Below are 9475 nucleotides of genomic sequence, written 5' to 3' on the forward strand. Positions count from 1 at the left end.
AGACCTGAGCTGGTCAAGTTTCTTTTTTAAAATTGGTTTTATAGAGACAAGCTCTCTCTCTGTCACCCAGGCTGGAGTGCACTGGAAAAATCATGGCTCACTGTAACCTTGAACTCCTGGACTCAAGTGATCTGCCCACCTTGGCCTCCTAAAGTGCTGGGATTACGGGCATGAAGCCACTGCACCTGGCCTCAAGTTTCTCCTATCTGTGTTGTGACTCAAACCATCATTCATAAGTACTCTGATTCTTCAACTGTCCTGCCTTTTTTGGTTGCTAGAATTTCCCATGAGCCATTACCACTGGGTATGGAAATACCAGAGCAGCCCCCGGGTTCTTGTCCCCATTGCGTAGCGAAGCCTTGGTGACTGGGCTCAATCTCTCCAGCCAGTAGGGAACCCTTTTGCCTCCCATTGCTTCAGTGGCCTGGGGAGCCCCAGATGGCCAGGGGAAAGTCTCATCTTCCAATGCACTGGAACCATTGCCAGATTTCCTCTGGGGAAGCATTCCCTTGTGGAAACTAAGACCTCCAAACAAGCAAAACTCAAAGTTTCTGGGGCAGGAAGCAAACATTCTGTGCAAGGGTTACTAGGTGTGAAGAGGAGCCCCTCCCACATGCACGCCCAGCTGCAGACCCCTGCTTGGGAGGAGCCAGCACGACGTGGTGGTCCCTGGTTCACAGCATGCCCCGCTCCCTGTGAGACAGAGCCCCGGCCTTCCAAGGCCGTGTCCCCAGGTGGCGCTGTGCTGCGGCTGCAGTGAGCCATTCCACCTCTACATTAGGCTGCTGCTGTCTCGTGATGGTGGATGGATAGGAAGACAAGTTATGGTCTGGATTTCTTTTTCTCCTTGGGGGCTTAATTCTAGGTTTTGAACATGTAAAGTACTTGTATGGCTCAAAAGTCAAAACCCGACGCAAAGGTATTTTCATCCCCTCCCCCCTTCTTACCACACCCCACAGAGTTCTATGCTCATCATTTTTGTGGGTTCCCAGGTTCATCGTGCCCTGTTTCCGCCTGCAAAATTAAAGGAAGATGTTCAGACACCATCGCCTGGCCGTTCATACACAAAACAGCTCGCGGTGTGTGCTGCCCCGCCTCCTGCCACTTCACTAATGGCCGCCCATTACCCATTACCCATTTATTGACGTCAGCTCCAAACCTCCCTGTCCTGCCCTCGCTGTGTGAGACAAGGCTGAACTCCGTGTCATGACCAGCGGGCCAGAGGTGCCCTTCAGCCCAGGTCTCTTCGCCGACCAGGCTGAAATCCTTTTGAGCAACCACTACACCAGCTCCGAGGTCAGGGTCTTTGGTGCTCCGGAGGTTCTGGAGAACTTGGAGGTGAGTGGCATCTGCATGCCTCAGGCCAGGCCGGAGTCAGGGGCGTCAGGAAGGCCCTGGAGGAAGAGGGAATGTGGCGTGGGTGTCCTGGGCCAGCTCTCTTTAAAATTTATTTATTTTTATTTTTTTATTTTTTTTTTTTTTGAGACGGAGTCTCGCTCTGTAGCCCAGGCTGGAGTGCAGTGGCCAGATCTCAGCTCACTGCAAGCTCCGCCTCCCGGGTTCACGCCATTCTCCGGCCTCAGCCTCCCGAGTAGCTGGGACTACAGGCGCCCGCCATCTCGCCCGGCTATTTTTTGTATTTCTTAGTAGAGATGGGGTTTCACTGTGTTCGCCAGGATGGTCTCGATCTCCTGACCTCGTGATCCGCCCATCTCGGCCTCCCAAAGTGCTGGGATTACAGGCTTGAGCCACCGCGCCCGGCCTAAAATTTATTTTTACAATTATAATTTTTAAATTGAAGTACTCTTTCCGTAGCACTATTGCTGTCTCTCAGGCTGCGTGATTGTATTAATTGATCCGACCTCTGCTGTTCTTCCCCAGCTATAAGTTGAGCTTGTGGGGGCAGCACTGAGAACCCAGAAAAGGTGCCAGTGAGCGTGTGGTGCGTGGCATGGCCGAATTCAGTGCAGGAGCATCCGCCACAGAGCAGGGAGGAAAGCCCTAATCCCTGCTGGGACAAGTCCCCTCTCTCCAGGCCTCACTTCCCCCATGACTAAGTCGTGGATTGGGGTTGGGGGGTGAATGATCCCTCAGGCCCGGAGCCTAGCAGGCTGGGAAGAGTTCTGGGGTGAGAGAACCAAGGAGTTCCTCGGCATTTCCACCTGCTCATCCTCCTGCCTTGCTGCAGCCAGCGTGACGGCATGTTCCCCCGCAGAGGCAGGGAATGCCCAGCATCACCGATGAGGGAGGAGGGCCGGCCCGCTGGCGGCTGCTGGAGACCAGCCATGAGCAGAGCTCGGGCTGTTGCCTTGGAGAGCTGGTGCTTGGTGATATTTCATGTTAGTTTAGCCTTTTTTTAAAGCAGCACTTGATTAGAATTGAATAAACTTGAATTTAATTCTGACATTCATATTGATTAGACCTTCCCTCAAAAAACACCCTGAGTACGTACAGGGCTTCCCGACTCTGCAGACTACATGCCGTCCATGAGCAGTGCCCAGGTGTCATTACCTGCCCATGAGGTGTGACCTGGGCAGAGGTCCCCACTTCATACCCTTGGGCCCCAGGAGGGAAGCCAGCATGTCAGGCTGAAGCGGGGGTGCTTCCAGAGATGGGCCATGCAGAGCAGCCCTCCCGCCTCGGGGTCCTGAGGCCCCACTCAGTGGTCCCTCCACTCTGCAGAATGTGCACCCCCGGCTCTGATGTCTCTCCCAGGTGAAATCCAGGTCCCGGCCATGCTGGCCTTGGTGAAGGAGAAGTCTCTTGGGTGGCCCAGCTTCATCACATACACGGTTGGCGTCTCGGACCCCGCAGCCGGCAGCTGGGGGCCTCTGTCCACTACCCTGACCTTCTCCAGCCGTGAGACTAACCAAGCCTTTAACCTCTCTTTTCCCACCTGTTTCCTCTCTCATCTCACCTCCCAAATAAAACTCTGTTGAGATTTTGACTGGAATTCATTTTTTTCTTCAAGCCCATTGTTTTTTTTTCTCATCGATTGCAGTTTTGTTGCAGCTGTTGCATTAGCCTGCTCAGGCTGCCTTAACAAAACTCCACAGCCTTAACAAAACCCCACAGCCTAGGCGGCTCCAAAACAGACGATTTGTTTCCTCACAGTTCTGGAGGCTGCAAGTCCGTGAGCAAGGTGCTGGCACATTTGGTTTCTGGTGAGGGCGCTCTTCCGGGCTCACAGACTGCTGTCTTCTCACTGTGTCCTCCCATGCCCTTTCCGCTGTGTGCACAGAGAGAGGATACATGAGCAAGGTGTCTCTGGTGTCGTGTCTTCTTTTTTGAGATGGAGTCTCACTCTGTTACCCAGGCTGGAGTGCAGTGGTGCCATCTTGGCTCACTGCAACCTCCACCCCCAGGGTTCTAGCAATTTTCCTATCTCAGCCTCCCAAGTAGCTGGGATTACAGGCGCCTGCCACCACGCCTGGCTATTTTTGTATTTGTAGTAGAGACGGGATTTCGCCATGTTGGCCAGGCTGGTCTCGAATTCTTGACCTCAGATGATCCACCTGCCTTGGCCTCCCAAAGTGTTGGGATTACAGGCGTGAGCCACCATGCCTGCCCTGGTGCCACCTCTTCTTATAAGGCCCCGTTCTTATAAGGACATGAATTCTCTCAGCTCGGGGCCCCATCTTGTGATATCATTTAACCTTCATTCCTTCCTTACTCCAGACACAGCCACCCGAGGGTTAGGGCTTCAGCACAGGAATTTTGGAGGAACATAAAAATTCCGCCCATGATACTATTTGAGGTCTTGTTTCAGTTCCTTCAGTAAGATTAATTGGTTTATTTTTTAGAGACAGGGTCTTGCTCTGTCACCCAGGCTGATATGCAGTGGTACAGTCATCCCTCACTGCAACCTCGAACTTCTGGGCTCAAGTGGTTTTACCATGATAGCCTCTTAAGTAGCTGGGACTGTAGGCACACCCAGGCTGTAACTGATTTATATAGGATCCTTTGCCTTTCATATTAAACGTATTCCTAGGTACTGATGGGAATGTAAAACATTGCTATTTATAACAGCTAAAAAGCAGGTACAACTCACATGTCCATCCACTGATAAGTGAGTAAACAAATGTAGTTTATCCGTGTATTAGAATATTATTCAGCTATAAGAAGGAATAAATTAATGACACTTGCTGCAACATGGGTGCTAGGTGAAGGAGGCCAGTTGCAAAAGACTGCATGTCATATGATTCCATTTCAATGAAATGTCCAGGCTGGGTGCAGTGGCTGATGCCCAAAACTGCAGCACTTCAGGAGGCTGAGGCAAGAGGATCACTTCAGGAGTTTGAGACCAGCTTGGGCAACATAGCAAGGTCCTGTCTCTACTAAAAGTTAAAAATTAGCTAGGCATGGTGGCATGAGCCTATAGTCCCAGTTACTTGGAGGATCCTGTGAGTCCAGGAGTCAGAGGCTGCAGTGAGCTGTGATTACGCCACTACACTCCAGCCTGGGCAACAAAGAGAGAATCTACCTCAGAAGAAAAAAGAAAACATTATTCCTAGGGAAATAAGCCTGACACGGGAGGACAAACATTGTATCACTCCACTCTTTGGAAGTACCTAGAACAGGAAAATTCATAACGACAAAAATAGAACAGAGTGGGGTCGAGGGAGTGGAGAATTACTCTTGAAGGGGCACACAGTTTCTGTTTGGGATGATGGAAAAGCTCTGGAAATAATAGTAGTGATGTTTGCACAACATTGTGAATATATTTAATGATGCTGAGATGGACACGTAAAATGGTAAATTTTACGTATGTTTGATACTTTTTTAATAAATAAAAAATAGGAAACTGCTGAGTGAAAAAAAGTCAAAAATCAATGAGTACCTAAAACCCATGAACTTGAAAATGAGGCTTTGCCTCACAAAAACCCCAGCTGCCTCTGCATCTGCCCCCTTCCCATGTGTCTCTGAGCCCCAAGCTGGTGGCCCTTTTGCTGTCAGCCCTCCCAGTGGCCGCGCTGGCCTTGGGGGCTCACCCAGATAGGAGGCAAAAGGATAGAAACCCAGGGCTCCAGGCTGGGCCCGGTGGCTCACGCCTATCTCAGCACTTTGGGAGGCTGAGGCGGGTGGATCACCTGAGGTCAGGAGTTCGAGACCAGCCTGACCAATATGGCAAAACCCTGTCTCTACTAAAAATACAAAAATTACCCAGGCGTGGTGGCACGCACCTGTAATCCCAGCTACTTAGGAGGCTGAGGCAGGAGAATCGTTTGAACCCAGGAGAGGGAGGTTGCAGTGAGCTGAGATCACATCACTGTGCTCCAGCCTGGGTAGATGACAAAGCAAGACTCCATCTCAAAAAAAAAAAAGAAACTCAGGGCTCCACCCAGGCTGAGAGCTCCTGAGTTCTGGTGCTGAGCCTCCTGAGTTTCTGGAACTTCAGGCTCTGAATCATGGTGGGGGCCAGAGATTTTTACTCAGTATGGGAGGACACATGAGTTAGGACTCATTTCTTGGCCCATAAGGCTATGCAAGCATCCCCTGGCAACTCCAGCCGGCTTTGCTGCTGAAGGAGGCTGTAGACAGAGAGTGCAGAGAAGCCACCCAGGCACCCTCCCTCCCCAGTGGAGCAGGGTCTGGAAAGTCAGTGGCCTTCCTTTCTTACCAACCTCAGTCGCTCTCACCCCTGTGGCCAATGTGGAAACTGGGATGCTGGGAAGCTTGCCCAGGCACCTTCAACCCTGCAAGTCCCTGGAGCTCTGCCTTGGGTAGAGCTGCAGGCCCCTGAGCTGGCCAGGCAATGTCTCCAGGAGTGCCAAGGCAGGAAACTCACTAGAGAGCTGGAGCTTTAAGAAAACTTCATGCCTAGGCCCCATCTTCAGCGCCCTGGATTTCCTTGGTCTTGGAGAAGCACGGGTGTGTTGAAGGCTCACCCGATGATTTGAGTGTGTGGCCAGGATGGAGAAGCACACATTTCTGGATGCTCTCAGTGGAGGCCTTTGACCCAGGGCTTCTGCAGAACCAGGCAAGGAACCTGCAGTTCCTGCCTTCCACTACCCACAGCCCTGGACAATGACAGGCTGGGCAAGAGAGACACGTATTGGTGGGCACAAAAGATCTATTTCTGTTCCTGCTCGGGGTGTTTCTGTGTAGGAAAATAAATCCCTTCTTTCTTCATCTGCAACAGGAATTAAAAGAAATTAAAGAATGTGTAAGCAGGAACTCAGTTGTATGTAAGAAAACCCAATTCCCTCTGAGAAAGAGAAAGAGCTGGAGTCCTTTAAAATTAACTGCCTGTTTTTCTGTGGCTGTTGAGCCTTATCTCTCCTCCTTTCCCAGGTATTGTGAAGACCCTGTTTCCCTAACTGTGCAGCTGCAAGGTCACTAGACAGATAAACTCAAGTTGCAAAACACGTTTTCCTTGAAAAGTAAGAAATTATGTAATGCATGTTTCAATTGAGTAACTGTCTTTGTTTCTTACTTCTGTAGTATTCCCCCTGCACACATCTCCCCTGACCCATGAAATGCTTAAAAGGTAACTTGACTCTTTGGAGCTCAGTCCTTTGGATGTTAATCCAACTGGGCCGGTGCAGCTAAATAATTAATAAATATCCTCCTGGCCTGGTGCAGTGGCTCACTCCTGTAATCCCAGCACTTTGGGAGGCCGAGGCCAGCGCATCATGAGGTCAGAAGATCGAGACCATCCTGGCTAACACAGTGAAACCCCGTCTCTACTAAAAATACAAAACAATTAGCCGGGCATGGTGGCGGGCGCCTATAGTCCCAGCTGATCAGAAGGCTGAGGCAGGAGAATGGTGTGAACTCGAGAGGAGGAGCTTGCAGTGAGCCGAGATCCCGGCACTGCACTCCAGCCTGGGCGACAGAGCGAGACTCCGTCTCAAAAAAAAAAAAAAAAAAAAAAATCCTCCTGAGCCCCATTGGTCTCTCTGATTCCTTAAAAATCCTGCAACACATCAAGGCCCAAAGCCAGCAGAATCATTCTTCCGCCTGGCCCTTCTAGTATGTTTGTGAATATGTTTCCTGGAGGAAGTTATAGTTCTACTGTCCCCTCTGGAGGCAGGCAGGGCTGAGACCTGGAGGAGGCAGCGGCTCCCAGGAACGATGGGATCTCTGAGCTGCTCTGTCTACATGGGGTGCTGCGTTTTGGACAAAGGCAGGTTGCTAGTTAGCATATAGACCAGTCAGAGGAGGCCCAAGAAGGAGTTGCAGCTGTTCTGGGCTGCATTTGGGAACCTACGGCTGAATGTGGCAGGTCTGTGGCAGTTGCCAGAAGCTGGCCCTGCAAGCCAGGGTGTGACCCTGCTGCTCTGTTCTCTTACTCTCTGGGTCCCGTGGTGCTAGGAGGAGACTTCTGGATGCTTCCTTCCAGGCCTGGGACATAAAGTCAAGGGAAGAGGAGCATGCCCTGGTGGCCAGCCTGCCAGTGATGAGTGGCTCCAGTGGGGAGAGGCCTAGGGACCGGGGCTGGGTTCCAGGATCCATTTGGCAAAGGATCTCTGGCCAGCCACTACCCTCAGAGAGCAGTTATGAAGGAAAACCGGGTCATGAAGCTGACGCCTGCCCCACAGGAGCTCACAGACTCAGGGCCAGACAGCCCTGGCAATGAGGAGGGACCTCTGTGGCACTTGGGGCTGCAGCCACAGACTGACACCGTGTCCATGGGGTGTGCAGTGGAGACTTACCCAGTCACGAGAGCACAGGCAGGAAACTGCACCAGTCACAGGTGGCTGCAGGTCAGCCCTGAGCTGCAGGTGGGTTTTGTTTTATGTTCTGCAGTTTTTCTTTTAATCTACAGTTTTACGACTCTGATGTTTAACACACACACACACACATACACACACACACACAAGATCATGCACAAAAATGCTGATTCCTGTGTCTCTTCAAAATGTCCTGCAGCCCCAGGCCTCCATTCTGCTTGCTGAGGCAGCTGGAACCACAGGTGCTCCTTGGCAGGGCGACCATACCCTCCAGCACCAGCCCCTCACCTCATGCCTCTCAGGCAAATTTGGAGCATCTGCCTGGCCAGGTAGGCCCGCAAGCCTGTGGCCCCTGGAAAAGATATAATAAATGCTGTTGGCTTTTGATTTGCTTTTCTTTTTGCTGAAGAGGTTTTACTGGGATAAAATTTGAATGGAAAAGCATCCCAGACAGAGGTACGGATGCACGGACAAGAAAGGCACCTGAGGTGTGGAGTGTATTGGTTCCACAGAATGGGTCCTCAGTGGTTTTATGATCGGGCAAGTTGGGAACACTGGTCCTAGTGTGCACCTCACCACAGGGGCTGCACAAATGGATTCCAGCAATGGGGAGGCCAGCAGGTGCCCACAGCACAGGTCCTGAAAGCACATCAGGAACACAGGTCTTGAAGGCACATCTTGAAGGCTTGCATCCTGTGGTCAGTGAGGACCCACAGAAAGATTCCTCTGGAAGCCAACTCTGCTAGGTGGTGTCAGGTGTGTGCAGCTTCCACCATTCTAGGGCACCCTAGAAGTCAGCCCTCAGCTTGGCCTGCTTCAGTATAGAGATAGTTTTTATTTATTTTTTGTTTGTTTTTTGAGACGGAGTCTGGCTCTGTTGCCCAGGCTGGAGTGCAGTGGCCGGATCTCAGCTCACTGCAAGCCCTGCCTCCCGGGTTCACGCCATTCTCCTGCCTCAGCCTCCCGAGTAGCTGGGACTACAGGCATCCGCCACCTCGCCCGGCTAATTTTTTGTGTTTTTTAGTAGAGACGGGGTTTCACCATGTCAGCCAGGATGGTCTCCATCTCCTGAGCTCATGATCCACCTGTCTCGGTCTCCCAAAGTGCTGGGGTTACAGGCTTGAGCCACCGTGCCCAGCTAGAGATAGTTTTTAACCCTTTGTTGTTCTGTTGGGACTCTGGACATCTAGACGTCTGTGCAGGGGGGCTCATGAGGAGACCAGACCAACCTCCCTGATAGGCCTAGATATGGCCTAGCCTGAAGCAGAAAGGGAACACAGTTGGGGCTGGGTGTTCGTTCAGCCTCCCTTGCAGAGATCATTGACAGAGTGGTCAGCTTGGCCAAGCTTCTGCAAGGGCTGGCTGTGATGTCTGGGAGGGAGGCAGTCCCCAGAGCAGAAATGCCTTCCCTGGGGTTCATATCCTTGCAGGGGAAAAGCCGGCCATCCTCCCCTCAGAGCCTCCTTCACTGCAGCCCGTAGGAGGCGAGTGACCTGGGGGATCCGTGCCCAGGGCAAACCTCTGGGCTTTAGCTTAGCCCCACCTCAGAGAAATATTCACAGCCCTCACAGCCCTTCCGGAGGAGAGCCCTGCTGCAGGAAGACTCTAGGGCGGGGCCCAGCTGCGCGGTCCTGGGCTGTTGGTAACAGTACCCCAGGTTCCAAACTCTCTGGGCCTGGGGACAATTCCCTTCCCTGGTTGCAGCAGATTCCCACCCCTCCCTGCCCCACTGCCCGCCCCACGGGGAAGTGGCCCAGGAGTGGAGGCGTGGACAGGCATCCCGATGTCTCGAGTCGGGC

General features: G+C 52.1%; 1 long non-coding RNA gene across 1 annotated transcript; it reads left to right on the forward strand.

Annotated features, from left to right (window-relative positions):
• Positions 1–980: 980 nt before the first annotated feature.
• LOC112619770 lies at positions 981–8068 on the forward strand. The gene is made up of 3 exons (XR_003118295.1): positions 981–1338; positions 6295–6383; positions 7876–8068. It is a non-coding gene; the product is annotated as an uncharacterized LOC112619770 (long non-coding RNA).
• Positions 8069–9475: the final 1407 nt, after the last annotated feature.

Source organism: Theropithecus gelada, chromosome 2, assembly GCF_003255815.1.
Source record: "Theropithecus gelada isolate Dixy chromosome 2, Tgel_1.0, whole genome shotgun sequence".
Taxonomy (NCBI): domain Eukaryota; kingdom Metazoa; phylum Chordata; class Mammalia; order Primates; family Cercopithecidae; genus Theropithecus; species Theropithecus gelada.